At 48.4% G+C, this 20,777-nt stretch overlaps 1 long non-coding RNA gene across 1 annotated transcript in view; it reads left to right on the top strand.

Annotated features, from left to right (window-relative positions):
• Window positions 1–20,777, top strand: part of LOC140213214 (uncharacterized) — a 373,413-nt gene that overhangs the window by 54,156 nt on the left and 298,480 nt on the right. The window contains exon 2 of the long non-coding RNA XR_011890154.1: window positions 11,123–11,361. This is a non-coding gene — a long non-coding RNA (uncharacterized lncRNA). The remainder of the gene's footprint in view (window positions 1–11,122; window positions 11,362–20,777) is intronic.

Genomic DNA, 20,777 nt, shown 5'->3' with positions numbered 1-20,777 from the left:
TTGCACAGAGACGCCTGTGTTCGCGGTTACCCTACCTCGTCTTCCATCGTCTCTTCGTTGGTGGTGGCAACCGACTCAGCAGCAGAAGTAGTCGCCATGATCTCCACAGCTAAGTGCTGCCGCAGCTGCTCTTTCTTGCGTGGCGTTATTGCGCCTTGGCGGGATCGCGGTTCACGCGATGAGGCGGCTAAGCCTAAAGCATTCTGACTCACTTTAGGTGACGCTGCCTTGCCCCCAGGAGCATCCCGGGGGCCGTCGATGGCTCGGTTCGGTGCCACAGGTGGACTGGCTACGAGGAGCGGCCAGAGGTGGCGGAATTTCACAGTTCCAAAGGGAAAAAGCACTTCAAAAACCGGAGCTGCAGGAACACACGTCCGACGAAATCCAGAAGAATACTTGATCATTATGCCGTGCTCCTCTGCCCACTTTGACAATATGGCACTCCGGAAAGCCCGCCCGTTGTAGCAGACGGGCGTCATTGTGTGTTTAAAACATTCGGCCTTGAGGAGATCTATTACACTGTTTGCGTCTTCTTTGCCAGCCTTAGCCGCGATCGTCCTTGTGCACTCATCCATGGAGAGAAGAAAGCTCGCGTTAATTTGACTCCTTCTCCCTCCTTTTTGAGCTACGCGAAGACGAAATGAATTACTTCGGACGGGACGCTTGAATATTCAGGGTTTGTCGCAACGTCTGTCGATTGCTTGAATTTAACTTTGTTCACATGGCAGAGGTGGCACGCGCGGATGTAATGGCTGATGTCGTTTTTCATGCCCGGTCATGCGAATTTCATGAGCAATTTCTTATAAGTGCGCGAGAAGCCATCATGTCCGCCCGATTCAGGAGTGTCGTGGTACAGACGAAGGATCCTTGGAACCATAGTTGGTGGTACGTGACACTTTCCATTGATAAACTGGAGCTCTATCGTACCTTCCCACAACTTAATATAATTGATTGCCTCTGGATTCTTGCTCAATTCGTGTAGAAGTAATATTAATAGTGCGCCAGCGTCAGTGACGAGTGGTTCAGGACTGTGCCAAATTAAGAAATCAAGTTGTTGCAGATAGCTCACGCATCTAGCAATGCGGCCTCTTGGCTGGGCCATCCTCAGATTTTGAGTCAGTGCTTGGTGGTCAGTGAAAAGTATGAATTTGACACCTTCCAGGCTAAGTACGAAAGTATTGCATAGTTTTTTAGAGGGCGAGAGCTTCCTTTTCTGTGGTAGAGTAATTGATTCTAGCAGGTTTCAGGGTATAGCTGTAATACCCCACAGTGGAGTGTTTGGTTTGATCAGCTTGTTTGGAGGGTTTTTGGTATATAACTGCACCGGTAGCACGCGATGCGTCCGTGTTTAGCACAAAAGGCCGAGAAAAATCCGGTATTCGCAAGATGGGGTCCGACGATATTAGTTTTAGAAGCTCACAATAGACAGCTTCGCGCTTCTCGCCCCATTGAAAAGGCACGTCTTTCTGAGTTAAACGTGTGAGGTACCTTGTTCTAAGTGCGTAGTCTTTGATAATCACCCGGAAGTGTCCTGCTAGTGCAAAAAAGAAACGCGCAGGGAGTGAACGTCATAAGGCTTTTCCAGCTTGAACATTCTCTCTACCGACACTTGCTTAGTTCTTTTATTGTGTACAGCAAACACCCTGCCAAGAAATATTAGGGTATCTTGAAAGAACGCACTTTTCTTGAACTTGACTTTGAGTTCGGCAAGACTGAGAGCGTGAAGAACTTGAAAGATGACTACAGTGTTCTTCCTTTGTCTTTGAGTAGATGATGTTGTCGTTGATGTAGACATTGCAAAATGTGTCCACGCAAGGTTTCCGGATGTCGGTCATAATTTTCTGAATCCACGCAGGATAGTTTTTTCCAACTGAATGGTAGGCAGTTGTACTCAAACAAGTAAAATGGGGTTATGAACGCGGTGTACTTTTTCGGTACTTCATTCAGTGCAATCTGCCAGAAGCCCTTGCAGAGATCTATTCGTGAAAAACAATGGCAACCACCAGTTTCGTCTATGATGTAGTCGATTCTCGGCACTGGATAAGGTATCAAAAAAGTTTGACGATTGAGAGCCCGATAGTATGTGCAGAGGCGGAATGTCGTGTGTTCTTTTGGTGCAATAGTTATAGGAGAAGCAAATCTGGATGCAAAAGGTCGAAGGATACCTGCGTCCAACATTTCTACGAACCACTGTTTTATCTGCGAGCTCGAAAGGAACGACATGCAATTTCATTGCTAGAGGGTAGCTCGCCATGCATGTAAGCTCTGGGTATTTTGCCTTGATGCCTTCCTGGTGGAAAATTAGCTTTGATACACTAGGCTCTTCACCAGGATCTTCTGTTCTTATCGTGACTTCGGCCATTACTTTGTCGTCCCAATAAAAGTTTTTTCATGTCTGAGCGGCACAAAAGAATATCATAGGTGGCATTGGCAATTGCCAATACGCCATTGGTAATAGCATGTCCTTGAAATTGAATAACCAGGGTTACCCATTCACTATGCATGGTCACTGACCCATCGTAGGCTTGGATACGCAATGTTCTACCAGCGTTCAGACGAACGGGCATCCACTCGAGTCTTGATGATAAATACCGAAGCTCCACTGTCAACGAGAGCCTTCACTTCAATACCACCTACCTTAGCGGGGACATACAATAAGCTTGGCGACACGAAATACACTGTCTCACTGAAGCTCTTTTTCTGGGGCTTGTGATCCACGGTAGTCAGAATATGTGGAAGTAGATTTCCATGAACTGCCGGTAATTGGTTCTTCACCATCCTCGAAATCATGATTGACGCTTCCCAGGGGTTTGTTTATGAAGCTACCTTCACACTCAGGTGACGGCTACGACTCTAGATGCTCGCTCAGCTTACCAGAATCAAGTTCGTCTGTTGTATCACCTCGCTGTCTTCACAATGTAATTCTTGGCACTGAAGTAGGTAGAAAGTTTAGAAGGTCATCAAACATTCTTGGACCTTTCAGCTGGTCATAACTACGGATCTCGATACACAACCATTGCGTTATCAAAGCTACAACAGCAGGAGACGACAGCTTCAATTCTCCCGAATAGAATGGGCGACGCTTCTCAAGGCAGTACTCAAGCAGAGAGCTAGCTGTGTACCAGAACCGTAGTGCAACATCCAATCTTTCTACTGCGTTGCCTTCGAAAGCCGCTAAAAAGTTGCTTTTCTACAGGTCCCAACATGTTGGTGCACGATCCGTGAGTTGCAGGTTATACTATTTTCTGCCCATACCGCCCACATAGCGGCGCACATTCGATATCTTTGTCGTCGGATTGTCACATATTCTTGTCGCAGGCATACTCCAAAAACCACAGCCAGTAGTGCGCACTTCGTTAGTTTCCTTCAAAAACATCCGGTTCAACAAGGGCTGGTGCTGATTTTTCTTGAATAAGCGCTTGGACGAAAGTTCTCATTATTTCATTCTGTTGCATAATGTGCCTGTGCAGTTCTATAAAAGTCAAGTCTAGCCTCACCTTCTCGGCAGGCGTTTCCTCTTTTAGGGTGCCACGTCGATGGGTTCCAGCATACTCCTGCTGAATGCATACAGCACACCCTAGCAAAAGAAAATTAGATTCATTACTTTATTCCGCAAAGCACTCAAAGCCGCAGATGGGAAACCTCTCACCATTATGGGAGACTTCAACGCGGCTCACGAGGAGTGGGGATATACATACAGGGACCCCAAAGGTAGACGAATACGGGAAGATATACAAACGCTAGTGCTTACTCTAAATACTGACCCATGCGTCCCTACGCGCACAGGTAACAGTACAACCAGGGACACAGCAGCCGACCTCACGATAAGCCATATGGCGAGAACAGTTACGTGGAAAAGCACAGGGCAAAATTTAGGCAGCGACCACTTTATTATTTCGCTCGCGCTAGGAAAAGGCGTGAAGACTCGCCTCATCAAACAACCGAAATTACCGGAGTGGGAAAAATTATATAGCGATGAGAACAGGAAAGAACTCTTTTGTTGAAAGTTTGCACTATGTGTGTCACATGCGCGTTCTGTTGTCCGTGCTCAGTTTGCGCTACAGCAAAATAAGATATCCCATATAACCACAAAGCATCATATTTTTTACCAAGTAATCACATTTTTGTCAGTCACACAACTTGTTAAATATAACCTTATATAGCCTAATATAACCTTAAGTATAGCCTTTTGTTCCGTCAGATCAATTACAAACGATGCGATTGCTTGATACCACACTCTATCTTTAATAAACACTAATATACCAGGTTTCAAATAAATAGGAACTTAATTTTACCTAAAATACATACTCATTATGGCAAGCAGAGCGTCGACTTTTCATCTATCACATTCTGCAACACACTACCGTTAGACATAAAAACACTTAAAATCCACGAATTCACGAAACAACTAAATGATTACATTCTGTTGAATGCTGATGCCTGGTTCATACTCACAAACAATTCTTTCAGGGTGCCTTCGTTTCGTTTTCGTTGTAATACCATTAGGTTTCTGTTTGGTGTCTTTGCCTTACATATACGTTCAAGTTAGCAAATTATACTCTGTTCGTCACGTCACTTACGCTGCTACTCTATTATAGTTTCAACGATATTATGTTGCAGTGCTTTTTTACACGACATTTGTGCACATGCATTTCTTCAGTATTGCTATTCATACTAAAACCTGTAATTCTTCAATGTTAACGATTTCTTGAAAGTGTTGCAATATGTGTTTTATTACTTTTACTTTTTAAAGGAGGTCCTATTGCATTCTTGGGCTTCAGGACCTCCTTCTGTATATTAGCATCTGGTAATCATTCTAATGATCTCCAGAAAAACCGATTCTAGTACTGATTCTGATAATGACTATGATATGACCAGCATGTCTAAAGACGGCTGGTGATGACCACAATTGATTTTCCCAAATGAATAAAAGTACTCAGTAGTGAGCAGTAATGACTAATAATGACTGAGAGAGGCGAATGATAAGAGTAGGAAGAGTAGGCTTTCGCCGTTCACCTCTTAAGAAAGATCTTAAGAGATCCTGTAATATTATCTCCCCGGAAGAGGTTACCCAAGATCAAGGCTGGCAGTCTGTGGGGGCCAGAAGAGCTAGCGCCAAAACGCGCACGGCTGACACTAATGTGCCATCGCCCCAGCCGGGAGCGCACCGTGGCAAATCAGGCGGTGCTGCGCTAAAATCCAAAGTGATACGAGCGGCACCAATGCCCTCACTTCCTCGAGACGATATTAAGATTGTGATCAGGCCGCGAGGTGGACCCAATATCTTCAAGATTGGCGTTGTTACGGTGGCTGACGCAATACTCGCCGCCGCTGGCGTCAGTCAGGAAGATCTATGCCAAAATACTCTATGCCCGAATCTACAGCAAAATATTATGGTTGCCAGTACTCCTAAGCGCGAGAATGCGAACCGCTAGGTCCGGATGAGGCAGATGCTCATCTCGGGCAAGGTACATGGGGTCAGTGCGTACGAGACCTCCCCGAACTCCACGTGCAAGGGGTTGATCCACAACATCCCTCTTCAAGACAGCCCTGACGTCATCGATGCCAAGATTGTCAACGCCAATAATCTACTCGCCTTAGCAGCGAAGAGAATAGCTCAAACCGGCACGGTCATCGTCGCGTTCGACGGGCGTCGTGTACCGAACTTTGTCAGGTATGGACCGTTACTAATGCAGTGCTCACTCTACCGCAAGCAAATCGACGTGTGCTATACATGCGGCCGCCTCGGTCATCGCGCCGACGTGTGTCCCAATCCAAGTGACGCTATTTGCAGTGGCTGTGGTGCTCCTAGTCCCAAGTGTAAACTCTTTGGTGGCCAGCATCTCACGGCTAATAAGGACTGTGCTCAAAGGTTCAAGATCCCATACATCGTGCGCATCGTCGCAGTGAGTGCGCCAAGATGGCCGGTGCCGCGTCACCGTCCCCTCAACCGCGCTCGGACACTACGGAACTCTTCCAGACTTCGTCCAGTCCGGGTGCTCAGCGCAGAGGACGCTCCCGTTCCTGGGGCCGCTCGAGAGTCCGTTCCGTATCCAGGGCCCACTCCGCCTCCGGGGCACGTTCCGGCTCCCGCCATGGGTCCAGAAGACGGGCCTATTCCCGGGGACGCTCCGGTTCTCGACCACACTCCAGCTCCAGGCCGGGGCGCGACACGTCGAGGGGGACCAGGTCCTGCTCCAGCACGCCCACCGCCCTTAGAAGCAAGTTCACGCTCTCCTGAACCGACAAGGCTCGAGGGGGACGTGAGGGTCCAAGAGGTGACGACCCGCCTCGCTATTCGCACCACGCACCCGAGCTCGAGGAGTTGCGACGAGTTAACTAGCAGTTGAGGAAAGGAAACGCGCAGGTTAAACAAGAAATGCGCAACTAGCTGGGGAGATGGCGAAGATTAGGAAGCTCGCGTTTTCACCCTCTTCGCTGCAACCCGCTTTGGCCCCGGTCGCCATGGATACGTTCGAGACATCCCACGCGGCTCGCGCGTCCAAGCGTTGAGCGGTAGAGAACAGAGAGGAAGACGAGACTATAAAATTGCTCTCTTTACTCAAGAATGCCTTCGCCAGCATACAGGCTAGCTTAGAAAAAGTCCAGGAAGCTATAGCGCACCCAAAAATCGGCTTGGGTGCACTCAGTGCACGCATAAGCAAATTAGAGGAGGTAGATGCCAGTAGAGAACCCAGCCCCGCTCCTTCACAGGCCGCCGCACGACATCATGTACTAGCACCATCGACGGAGGGCGCGATTCTCAGGGCTATTCAAGCCTCCTTTCAGCGTAGCCATCGATAGTGCGGACGAGAACTTTGGTATCTGGCAATGGAACTGCGGAGGGTTTCCCAACAAGAAGCCGCTTCTGCAGCAATATTTAGGAACTCTCATGGTTAAGCCCCAAATCATCGCTATTCAGGAAGTTGCAACTAGTACTCCTATCAAACTCGCAGGTTATCTGGTAGTCTGGCAGTATCTTCACATTCAGGAGGTGGGGGAGTTGCTACCCTTGTCAACAAAAGGTACAATCGCCTCTTTTGCGACCTCGGCGCAGTTGGTGATGGCATCGAGTACGTCATGACTGAAATCCTCATGAACCCACCCAGAAAGGGCCTCAGAAGAAACAGCCTCATTATTTTCAACGTCTACTGCAGCCCCAGGTACCCAAGGGCGAGGGCGAACTCTCTCAAGAGGGCCGTCAGCCTGGCTGGTGGGCACCCCCTTGTCGTCGTCGGGGATTTCAACGCCCCATATAGGATGTGGGGGTACACCCATGACACGCCCAAGGGACGCGTACTGTGGCAGACTGCGATGGAACTGCACTTGGCCCCTATCACCGATAAGGATTTTCCCACTAGGAGAGGCAACTCCGCATGCCAGGACACTACCCAGACCTCTCTTTTGTCAAGAACGTAGGGGAGGTCAAGTGGGTCAACACGGCTCTAGACCTCGGAAGTGACCACTATGTCATCGAAGTCTCCCTCCCGATTGCCCGCTATAAGACGAGGAAATTCAAGTTGATCGACTGGGACGTTTTCCGCAAGATCAAAGCCGGGCGCGCACCGATGGCCGAGACAGATTTTGAAGGCTGGTGCAAAGGCATCAGGGATGACGCCGCGGCGGCAAACAAGGAGGTCGTCACTGAGCTCGACGTTGACAAGCTGGATAGTAGGTTGGCGCACTTGCTGGAAGCCAAACAAGCCCTCCTCATAAGATGCAAGGGGCAGAAGCATAACAGGAGGCTCCGCAATGAGGTTTAGGAGGTTAACAGGGAGATTGAACATCACTGCAAGAACATGTGTAAGCAACGATGGGATGAGCTCTGCGAATCCGTCGAGGGTCAGCTCAGATCAGGCAAAAGCTGGGGTCTGCTCAAACACCTTCTCGATGAGGGCAGCACCAGATCCAGCTAGAGACGATCCCTCGCGCGAGAAATCCACCACGCTACGGACTCTACACCGGACGAGTTGATTGTCGACAGGCTCATGACAAGTACCTGCCGGTCGCGGATAGCTCTGCCCCTACCCAGTTCCCGGACTACGCGTGGTTTGCGGTGCCGGAGTTGGACCAGGACTTTACCGCGGCTGAGATCCAAGATGTCTTCTTCTCATTCAACGTAAAATCTGCCCCTGGCCCAGATGGTGTCACTAACAGGATGCTGAGGAATCTCGATGATGAGTCGATCGACTTCCTAACCGAAAGGATTAGTGAAGTCTGGTGCAGTGGACAGGTCCCCACACAATGGAAGGCGGCCTGCACGGTACTCATCCCCAAACCCGGTAAAGCACCAGAAAGAGAGAATCTAAGACCAATTTCCCTGACGTCCTGTGTCGGTAAGGTTGCAGAGCATGCCCTGCTCAACCGGCTCAAGGTGCGCATCGACGCCAATGGCGTGTATACCCACAATATGATTGGTTTCAGAGCCGGCATCTCGACACAGGACGCCATGAAGCTGATAAAGCATCAGATCATCGACCGGAGCACAGGAGATACCACAGCCATCCTTGGATTCGACCTGCAGCAGGCGTTCGACAATATCTCACACGAGTTCATTCTCCAGTCTATTGCCGGCCTCGGGCTCGGGAAGAGGGCCTACGACTTGGTCCGATCTTTCCTTAGCCAGAGAACTGCCAAGCTCAAGGTCGAAGATACCTTTCGCAAGCGATCACCCTCGGTTCACGCGGTACGCCTCAGGGCTCAGTCATTTTGCCAACATTATTTAACATCGCAATGATCTGGCTTTCTAAGGAGCTCACGAAGATTCAAGGAATCAACCATACCATCTAGGCAGATGACATCACCATCTGGTGCGTCGGCGGGAGCGACAGCCAAGTTGAAGCCGCCATGCAGAGCGCCATCGATTCGACCGAGCGCTTCCTCCGCCCCACTGGGCTCAGATGTTCTCCATCGAAATCTGAGCTACTTCTCTACAAGAAAAGACCCAGAGGCGGCGGCCATCGTGATTGGAAACGGCGTCCGAAAGCGAAATGTGGCTTTTCACTGGTGACGGGTCTCCGGTGCCCAGAGTGGACTCGCTCAGAATATTGGGGATTATATCGAGTCTATCGGTGCCAATGGAACCGCACTCAGAAAGATCACCGCGAAGATGGAGAATGCTCTCGGCATCATTCGGAGGGTCGCCAACAGGCACCGGGGAATCAAGGAAGACAATCTCATCTGAATTATACATGCTTTTGTTCTCTGCCAGCTTTCATACACGGCGGCCATGCATAATTTGCATGTTGCCGAGAGGAACAAGCTCAATTCACTCATCAGAAAGGTCTTTAAGCTTTCCCTCCGCTTACCTGCAAGCACCCACACCGAAAACCTGTTGAAGCTCGGAGTCCACAACACGCTCGAAGAAATTATCGAGGCACAAGAGCACTCACAGCTGCTCAGGCTATCCGGCACCCCGACGGGCCCCAAGATACTCGACGAGATGGGCCTCAATCCCGTCGACCAGTGCCCCGACGCCGTGCGGATTCCCAGCGACATCAGGTCTCAACTGCACGTCGCGCCCCTTCCCCGCAATATGCACCCCGCAAACAACGTCGGCAGACGTCGGGCCAGGTGTACAGCTCTACTCAAGCATGTCCGCAATAACCACATTGAGGCAAGCTTCGTGGATGCCGCGGCATATGTCCAACAAGAGGCATTCGCCGTCTCCATCATACACTCAAATTCAAGGCTCACTTGCTGCGCTACGGTACGCACTTCGAGGCCCGTGGTTGCCGAAGAGGTTGCAATCGCGCTGGCTGTGCTCGATGGTCGCAGAGAAGCAATATATAGTGATTCCAAGGCAGCCATTAAGGCCTACCAAACAGGTATGCTCTCCCCCAGGCCCTCCGCATTCTCCAAAGCGCAAAAAGTATCTCGCCGCATTCTCTCATTTGGTTTTCCGTTCACTTGCGGCCGATTGAGGGTTCTCCCTCTAACTCTAACGAGGGCGCACACGAGGGCGCGTGAGGACTCACTGACCGCGCCGCCTCAGCAGTGGAACCCTTGCTTACGTTGAATAAAATCACCACCCACTGCTATCTGTCAAGACGGGTATTCCCCATACCGCACCCCGCCTTATGCAGGGCGCGGGCGGTTACCCTTCGACTTCTACAAGCCCGTGCGTACCCTAACCTCGCGGTTCTTCATGCCATATACCCTGAAAGATATCCAAGTGCGGACTGCCCTGCTTGTGGACTAAGGGCAACATTGGACCATGTGTTGTGGAAGTGTGAAGCCATCGGCTCCAGCTTCGGCGACGATAGGTTGGCTGCGCTCTTGGGCAGCCCCGAACTCGGCGACCAAACCCTGGCCGCCCAGAGTGCCCGCGATAGGGCCGTCACGCTGGGCTTGGCGGTCTCTACGTGGGACTAGCCGGGTGGCGCGGGGTCTCGCCTGCATCTTCTCTGGACCGAAATAAAGTTACTTCACTCACTCACTCACTCATCCTGTAATATTTATGTTGAAGGTTTCCTGTATGTCTGGAACTGTAAGGTTAGATAACCTTTCATTGTTGTTGTGTCTATCTTCATTTTCAAAACCTTTTTCAAACAGAACGGAGTTTTATTTTTGTGCGACAACCCCTGCCTAAACTGCATGTGGTAAGCTGGTCTTCTGTCAGGCATGCTCGACGTGAGTCCTCGCTTCCCCTTAAACTTTCAAGAAAGTGAAATCGTCATTCATTAGCCAATATTAGGAGAGATCTACAGAACAGCTGGTGATATGCGTGTGACTTGTTTTGAGCTTTAATAGTTACTGAACGAAGCAACAAATGGTGCTAAAAGATACTCACTGCATGGGACATAATATTAAGGTTCATTAAAATTCTAAAAAAAATGAAGGTTTCTCTGCATTCCACTCAGCGAGCGCTTTGGTTCTGGCCCCTTCTCACCGAGTTAATGGAGCCTATTTTGAGACGCTAACAGCAGACTGCGCTCAACTCAAGTATAATAAAAAAAATAACTGACCCTGTACTCGAAAATAATCCGCAATTGCTTTTGTTCCATGTGTCATGTAGTGAAGAGCTCAACAGTAGCCTGAACACGAGCGCAGCCATAACTCTTGATGTTATTTTCAATGTTTCACTCTTTTGGGTAAAATTCATGTTTATTTTTTATTTCAGAGTGCCTGTGTTTATTATTATATGTGAAAAGGGAGAGGCGTTTGACCATAGTACAGATTATATTTGTGTGTATATTGGTAACGATCTGTATATATACATATATATTCTCGTTCTTGAGTTACCTACTCGTGGAAAAAGAGTACAGTGGCAATTTTCTAATAAAATTATTTTCCAACTTGTTGGGACGGTTGAAGCACTTAAGGCATGAAACATGCATCACACGGATGCAAATAATGCAGGTGATCACTAAAATTGAAGCAGCAATCTGATGGCGCTATAAAAACGTTTATATTAAGAGGAATTATTCCTAGACATGTCACGCGGTTCTCCGTAGCCCCGAACTAGAAGAACAGACATGGGCAGTCTATCAGGCCCGCGATGAGGCTAGGCCTTTCGGTCCCGACGTGGGCTACGAAACTGGTGCGACCTAAAGGGCCTGATTAAAGTTTTTCATGCCATACCATACCATTTCAGATTTCGGCGAAGAAAAATAACTGGCTTTGTTAGTGCTCCTAAAAACTGATAATTTATTAACATGCAACAGTTCTCAATAAACAAGTAATCTTAACAGTGAAAACAACTCAGCACAGATTAATAGAGTTACTAAGTTTTCGGCACTGCCTTAGAAAATAGGGCTCTTTCTCAGATTATTTCAACTGAAGTTAGCAAATACAGGAGTGAAAGTGATGTTAGATGTTGATACGTTTGGGGCTGCTGGAGATTTAGCTTTACCTTTGCCTCTATTTATGCCGTATCAACTAGCCCACCAGTTTGTTTGCTTGTGCGTTCTTCGGCTGGAACGTTGACAGAAGCCTGCGTTAGAAGCTAGGTACTCAAAATTGATGACTCAAGCTCCAACTTTATTGTTTAGGAATAGCTTGTGCAACTTGAAGGTGTGTTACTAATACACGCCTATTTATATGGAATTCTGACATGGTGTAATCTACGTAAATTTTTCTACACCGATATGCGACAAATATATGATAGCGAAGTAATTTCACTCGGCTACAGATTTCTGCGGAAAGACACGGATGGCAATGCTCTTGGTGTAATCCTCTTTAGGATCACATTAAACTAGCTAAAATGGCGCATGTAACAGATGTTGAATGCGCATATTGCAGGGACTCCCGTGGTGCCACCAAAACAATAAAGTTGTTTCGTACAGAATCCGTAGTGTTCCGTACCCCCCCCCCCCTTGTTAAATGATATAAACAATACATCAGCAAACATGTGAAACCCCAAGGGCCTTGTTATGTCGCAGGAAGGATTAACTTCAGAAATTTTGTTTGAAAAACGATGTCGCTTGAAAGGGGTAATATTTTTGCTGAGGCTACGCTGGGCATTGCCCAGTTGTGATTTGATCTGCGCAATTAAGATATGCCCTGTTACGATATGAACTAGGCGTTGCCCGGTTTATGACACACTACACAATTAAAAATTTCAATTTGGCCGCTTTCGCGTAAAGGAACGAGGTACGTGCTCAGCCGTGCTACACAATGTGAGATCCCAAATTACCTTGTACTACATGATTCCTTATTTATTTCCGATCTGCTCCCCGCTTCTTGGCCAATCTCCCATTGTGGATAGGTACCATAGAAAGAAAATCATCATCATCACCATCAACACGGAGCTTTCATCTTCGAGAGCTAGTTGCTGTTGTCAGGATACGTACTGCCTGCATTTTTGGACAAATCGAGATATAGGGCATGGACCGTAGTTTAGAAATCATCATGATAAAAACGTGGCAGTCAAATAATACAATTATTTGCTGTTAGCACAATTAAAATACAGGTGCCTATGGTGACATAATGGTTAGTGAATTGAACTGCTTTCCCGGGGAAACGAAAGTTAATGACAAATCGATCCATCGCATTTATTGAAGTATGAGCTCCTTCACAGGAAAGAAGCTGCCTCCAGCCAGCAGCCACTATCGGGAGAGCCTGGGAAAATTCGAAAAGAATATCTTGCTTTAAAGAAAGTAGTACTTTACACGAGACGCTGCGTCGAAAATTCAGCTGTAAAGGCTAGCGTTGGAAAGGGTCTGCTCTGTTTTAGCAAATCACCAATTTATTTTATTTCGTTATAACTATTAAACTGGCTTCTGACGAACGTTTTCGCTATGGTGAATCTAAGCCTTAATTCATCACTGTGTGGCTTACGATTATCTGGCGAGAAATATCGCCAGGAGAATTTTAAGGTGCTGTACTTATGGCAACGATAAATTTGTTCAGTGTCCCTAACCAAAAACACAGCAGCGGGAGCAGACAAAATTAAGAACTCCCTCATTCGCAACCTAAGCGAGGAGGCGATAGATCAATTAACAATCTACTTAAACAAATTGTGGAACGAGGGAACGATCCCGGAGGAGTGGAAACACGCCGAGGTCGTAATGATCCCGAAGCCAGGAAAGAAACTACAGATAGAAAACCTAAAACCAATCTCCCTCACCTCGTGCTTGGGAAAGTTATACGAAAGAATAATCACAAAGAGAATACAGCAACTCATGGAAGGCAAGGAACTGTATCCGCACAGTATGTTTGGCTTCCGAGCAAAGCTATCAACACAGGATGTCCTCCTACAGATTAAGGAAGAGGTCCTAAGCAAAGCACCCAAGACAGGAGAAAACATCATAATGGCACTAGACATCAAGGGACCCTTCGATAATGTCAGCCACGCGGCAATAATGAAAGGACTTCAAAACATAAATTCTGGGAAGAGGACTCATGACTACGTGAGAGCCTTCCTAGCAAAAAGAACGGCCACAGTAGGACAAGGGGATATAAGAAGCGAAACCTTTGTCACCCCGAGCAAAGGTACGCCACAGGGCTCAGTTATTTCACCCATACTGTTTAACATTGCGATGCTTGGCCTGGCCAGGGAACTAGGCGAAATCGATGGCATACGACATGCAATGTATGTGGACGATATCACAATATGGGCCAACCAAGGAACGCTAGGACAAAAGCAAGAGAAACTGCAAGAGGCAACAAAACGCATAGAGAACTATGTTAAGGCAAGAGGCCTGGCTTGCTCCACAGAGAAATCGGAAATACTCAGAATTGGAAAGAACCCCACCAAGGCCGAAATCGAAATAAACTTAGAGGGCCAGCTTATAGCGGAAAAGAACATGATAAGAATTCTAGGAATGTGGCTGCAAAGCAGCGGAAAATGCAGTCACACAATTAGCTTACTCCAAAAATCGACAGATCAAGTGAGCAGGATGATTACGAGAGTTTCAAATAGAAGACATGGCATGAAAGAGGCAGACACGATCAAGTTGGTTAAAAGTTTAGTGGTCAGCAGAGTCACATACTCGCTACCTTACCACTTGATGAACAAGCTAGAAAGAGAACAAGCAGAAACAATACTAAGGAAGGCGTACAAAACGGCGCTACACCTACCGAGGAATACTTCAAACGACAAGCTACTGCAGCTATGAATACACAACACGTTCAGCGAGCTGGCAGAAGCGCAACTAAACACACAAATAGCGAGACATTGGCAGTCGGCTACAGGAAGAATGCTCCTAAAGAGACTAGGATACGATACGAAAGCGGCAATAGATCGAGAGGCAGACATCCCAGACAACGTCAGACAAACCCTCAGAATAAGTCCAATTCCACGCAACATGGATGCGAACCTACACGCAGCCAGAAGGCAGGCAAGGGCAGATTACGTGGAAGGTCACCTGGCAACACAGGAAAACACGGTGTACACGGATGCAGGGCTACACCCGTGGGACAAGCACACTAGAACACACAGAGTAGCTACGGCTGTAGTAGACTACATGGGAGAGACAATCAGCTGCGCAACCATAAGGAATTGCACGGTAGCGGAGGGGGAAGAGGTCGCCATAGCGCTTGCAGCGACCGAAGGCTACCGAAGTAACCGATCACTAACCATATTAACAGACTCCAAAGCTGCATGCAGGCATTACATGCAGGGGAGAGTCTGTAAAGAGGCCCTGCGAATCCTCCTCGGAGCAGGAACCCTCGGAAATAAAGTGAAACACAAAATTTTCTGGATACCGGCCCATACCGGGATAGAAGGGAACGTGAGAGCAGACAGTCTAGTTCGCGAGATCACATACCGAGCTGGACAGATAGAGCCTGTCTAGACCCCTACAACGGTGGAGCCGACGTGTGCGGAAATATTAAACTACCATAGAGGGCAGAGAATCAAATATCCTCCGCCACACACACTACTTACACAACAGGAAGCAGCCGACTGGAGAAGGCTACAAACCGGAACTTTCTATAATCTACACATACTAAGTAAAATGTACCCGACACAATACAGAAACTCCTGCCCATGGTGCGGAGAAACACCAACTCTTTACCACATAACATGGGAATGTAAGCATAACTACACATTCCATAAACATAAAAACCCGAGTGCGGAGCAATGGGAGGGCCTGCTCACCAGCAGCGAGCTCACCACCCAAAGGGCAATGGTGCAGCACGCGTGCGAAGTGGCCAGGCTCAGTGGAGCCCTGGAATAGGGGCACACCCGTGTTGAAGAGCCAGGCAGCAAGCGCAAGACGGCTCACCGCTAAAACCCTTGATAGAATCAATAAAGTTTTTCTCTCTCTCTCTCTCAGTGAAGTCGATTTCCCACTTGTATAAAGAGCATTGTGACTTTTTATGTAAGACACTGGAGTACTGCCTGCCTTGCATGTTTTTCGTCTTAATTCCTGATCTCTGGATTAGTGAACGTTACATGCCCCTAAAATTCGACAAGGAAAAAAATCTGGCATATCAAAATGGATGTCGATGTTAATGCAATTAGCACTTAATATTATCGTGACACACCGCGCTGCCAGCGCCGAAACGTGTAATACATGAAGCATGTTCCCCTCTAGCACTTCGCATTGGCTAGGCTGCGCCATTTAGCAGCGCAGCGAAAAAGTGCGTGTGCCGTGACAGCGTAGCGTGCCTACCTAGTGTAATTGGCAGTTTCGCATGACAGATGAAGTACTCGATATGATACCATGGATAAGCGCTAAGCTTGAACTCCTGCGGCAGTGTTTTAAGTATACGTAGATCCGACTGAAGCGGATGTGAAAAAGGTGGCTGCGCCAAAAACTTCTGCGACTGTCAGACTTAATACGCCGTGTAGGGCCTGTATTGACATTACAAAGACACCACTGTTTCGCGTAAGGAACGGCGCCAGCAAAACTACATCACGCTCAGATTTTGCCACTGATATTTTTTGGACTTTTGTTATCTAATAGTTGACATTACTTAAGATAAAGCGTGCGCGCTGCGACTACCGTGTTTCATGGCATTTGTTCGTCGGCTGCCATTACAAAAAATTTGAGGAATTATCTAATCAGAAACTTTAGAACTGGTCTGAACAACTTTAATGATTGATCACGATCAAGCGCGCACAAACAAAGACAAGGTAAGGAGCAGACAACAGAAGCGCTTACTTCCAACTGATCGTGTGCTTTTGCGTCATGTGAACACTTTCCTTCCTGACGTCACAAGACCGAAATGCCGACATCAAGTGGCCATACTCAGAAACTTAGAGTCTTCGAACGGCAGACAGACAAAAGCTGCACTGACACACGACACACCCGCCTTTCGCTTACCATTGAAATAATGTAACAGTACACTGCATTGGTCCGGGAGAGACAGGTCATGTATTGGAAGTGATGCAGCAAGGCTCTACGGTCACCATTTACTGTCGACAGGCTGTGGAATATAGCGGTGCCGCCGTGATGTCGCTTCGTGGTGCGTGTGTACATATGTATTCAGGGAACTTTCTTCGAATATACAGATCGCCAATTTGAGAGCGTAACTATGGTGTACTGGAATGGGGCAGTGTGTCTCCCGTAGAGAAAAACAATGGGAGACCGGGCACGCTTCCGCGACGACGCCACTAGACGTGCGCTGCGATCGGCCTGCGTGCCTAGCGCGCGAAATTTAAACATTTACAAAACTTTCAGCATTTGTAAACTGAAACGCTATGAAAACACAATTGAAATTATTATAATTTGCAAAAAAGAATAACACAATTTGTTAGGATACATCAATGTGCCGTCTAAGTTTGCAGGTTTTCAAGCACAGGCCATACAGTGTTACTGATCGCCTGCTCAGCGGTACAGGTGCAGAAGACGAGCAAACGCTCTTCTGATCGTTCCGTTCAGCAAGGACGCATATCTTTAGTGTTTCGAAACATGCGAGGGCAACAAGCCTGGAAGGAGCACCCGCACTGTGCCTGATGGGTCGCACGATATTCCTTTCATGTTGCATCAGCCAGAAAAGCAGTTGTCAGGTATCACTAAAGAAAAAAAATAACTGATTTGTAACGATTGCGTCGTTTGTGGCCCTTCTTACTCTTCTTGACGAAAGGCAAGAAGGGTACATTGAGCCAGTGTTTTCTATGTGCCCGATCTGAAGCAGCCTGGAGTTGTTTTGATCGCTCTGCAGGAACCTCACTGTACAGACACACACAAAACAAGACATTTACAAACCCAGCGCTTGCCGCGCACATAAAGAATGTACGAACGCAGCAGGAAAAACTGCAGCAAGCAAGCAATCAGCGAGTTCCGCATGTACATGCATTACCTCCGCGACAACCCTAACTGCTGGTCCCAGAGGCCCTGTATTGCATCATTGATTTCCTCTTGCCAGCAATGACTCTTGGCTGCAGCGACTGATGGCGCTGCAGTAGACCGGCATGCGCCAGCACCCCCGCCGTCATCGCAAGAAATTCATCTTTTCGCTGCCGGACGACACACTCTCCTATTCCGGTACACCATAGCGTAACGATGCCAGTAGCAAATACCCAGAGAACGAAGCCATCTACAAAATATTTCACTTAAGAGCAGCGCATACCCAGTGAACCCAGTTGGTGCCAATAAATTTCGTTTAAGAGCTGGATAAACCTAGTAGCACCCACCCTACGACCCATGCTATCGTCAATAAGTTCACTGAAGAACAGCGGATACCCAGTGGCACATTGCCAGTGCCCCCATTTAGTCTGATGATTGGTCTCTAACTACTTTAACTCTTTTTTCTAGCTATAACTACTTCACTACAGCAGCCCAATGCTCTAATCATGAACTGGTAGTGATCCAAGTCCGCGGGAAAAACGGCAAGATACCCAGCCCAACAGTCTCTTAAGTGTGTGTGATGTTCCCAAAGAAGGCTAATTGGAATTATTATACAGAAGCTTCTATAGATATTTAAAACTCGGGTTTCATTTTGCCCAGCACTAGAGAATATTCGTCATACCCCGATGCACACACTCAGTCATCTTATTCGTCACCTAAGAGAAAAGACGGGGAATGTGGGAGATGGAAATTCAAGACGATGAGCAAAACGTGAACAAGGTGAATGCAGGAGCCAACGTTTCGACAAGTGGACTTGTCTTCTTCAAGGCGCAATTTCAAGGCGCAAGAGGTTACTTGAGGAGCGGAATATACGACGGCCGACATGCCGTGACATATGTCGTACGGCTTTTACTCTCGAACCGAGTTCCCACAGCAATTCACACCAATACGCTACTCGTTTTACCATTGACATCCCAGTGACTGATGTTCGTATCAAGACCACAAAGAGACCGTTCGCCTTCTATTTCAGCGACTGGTTGAACAAAGCCTGGCCCTAAAGTCGCAGAAATGTATTTTAGGAGTTCAAACTCTGGACTTTCTCAGCCATCGCATTTCACCGCAAGGCATCAAGCCACTAGAATCACAGGCGAGGGCAATCAAGGACGTCTCCTCTCCAACCTTTTTTATACTGGTCTGCGAGTTTCTGGGGGTCATAAATCTCCACACGCGCTTCATACCATCCTGCTCACAAATTATTCAGCAGCTTACCGGCGTGCTGCCTGGCGACATCAAAAACCGCCTACCTTCCGCTAGTCCTAAGAGCAAGAACACTCCATCCAAAAAACGAACAAGGTCGAGACAACTGCACATACACAGCGCTGTGTATGTCACTCGTCAGCGCTTTGTATGGGCACTCGTCTCGTCCTTGTCCGTTGTGCTGTTGAAGACGAATGTCACACCAACTTGCCCAAGCTTCAACAAAAAACGAAAACGAGGTGGCAACTGCATTGTTGCTGATTTATCCACTGCCCGGTGCACCAACTCGTCTTACGGTAGACGCGTCTACCATGGCAGTAGGTGCAGTACAACAGATACCCCATGGCGCAGACTCGAGCCCCTTGGTTTCTTCTCACAGCACCTGAAACGTACAGAAGCTCCCTACACCACCTCCGAGGAGGAGACGTGGGCCATCTATTGTGCTTTCAAGGATTTCTATTTTTTTCTTGAAGGCTACAGCTTTTAGACTCTGACTGACCACAAGCTGTTAACCTTCGTTTTCAAGCACGACGGTTCCTCGTGCTTAGCTTGCGAGCTTCCGTAACTTTTCTTTATTTCCGGATTTGCTATGGACATCCGCCATATATCTTGAACCGAGAATAAGGCAGCTGACGCACTGTCGCGGATCGGCGCTGTGCCTGCTGGCCCTTTGTTGCCCCAAGCTCTAGCTGCCGTCCAGCAAAATGACCCCGACCTGCGCCGATTGCGGGAAGAAGGTTCGTCGCTGCGCTGGAGCTTGTGGAGGTACCACTTCCCTACACAAAAACATCGGTCACAAGCGAAACATCGAAGCCAGCTCCAAGCCCGTACGTGCCTGATCAGTTTGGGCGGCGAATAATAGACAGTTTTAGCAGAGCGTTTGCTTGCGCTCCGCTCCGCACACGTTTCACGCGCACCGGTGGCTGCACCGAATGCATTGATTTCGCTTATCTAACAAGAGCGCCTTCCAGAGATGCCACTGACGTGCTCTCGGCTTGGCGGTAAAACGATTACGAAAGCAACTACACGCTCCCTGACGCACCGCTAAATCAGGTTCCTAGCGGAACGTGGTCAGCGTCCCACGTTCCGCTGCCGCTATGTGTGCTGTGCGCACGCGCGTCAGCGTTCCCAGTAGCGTTTTGCTGAGCGGCGGCGTGCCAATTGTTGTGATAGGCCGGTCTGAGCGGAGCGGACCGTAAACGCTCTGCTAAAACTCTCTATTGGAAGTGCTAGACGGGATGAACCATCCCGGCATTAGAGCGCTACATAGGCTAATCACGAACCGCTTCGTCTCGCAAGGGATCAACAAAGTAGTTTGAAGCTGGGCAAGAAGCTGCCAAGCCTGTTAAGCCGCGAAAGTAACTCGACGCATGGGTTCTGCGGAGCAGCCATTTCGACCAGCAGAGAGCCGTTTCAATCACGTCCATTTAGACTTGGTGCGGCCTTTTTCACCCTGCCAAGACTTCAAAAACGGTGGCGGCGGTGGAGACTCTTCGTAAGTATGACGAACAGCAACCGCACCTCCATTGTTTGCTGCTTTTAGTTTTGCCGATATGGGCTCGCAGACTGGCCCCGGGGGGGCCAGTGTATGGTCTGCGTTGCGGCGACAGGTAGCCGCCTGGTGACGGTGAACGGGACGTTCGTTGAGAGCTCCACTGAGTGGCGGTGAGTTAGTCGTCGATATCTCGAGGTCGTTCGCCAAGCTGTGGTCGCGGCGCGTGGACGGCGAACCCTTGCCGTCCCATCTCCCGGTATGGACATCGTCGGTAGACGCGACCCTCTTCTCCGCAGGTTAGTTTCGAAGGACGAAGGGTGGATGAGCTGGCGACGGCGGCGTCG

Source organism: Dermacentor andersoni, chromosome 9 (genome assembly GCF_023375885.2).
Source record: "Dermacentor andersoni chromosome 9, qqDerAnde1_hic_scaffold, whole genome shotgun sequence".
NCBI classification, from domain to species: domain Eukaryota; kingdom Metazoa; phylum Arthropoda; class Arachnida; order Ixodida; family Ixodidae; genus Dermacentor; species Dermacentor andersoni.
The sequence above is the reverse complement of the archived record's forward strand: the minus strand, read 5'-3'. Positions and strand labels throughout refer to the sequence as shown.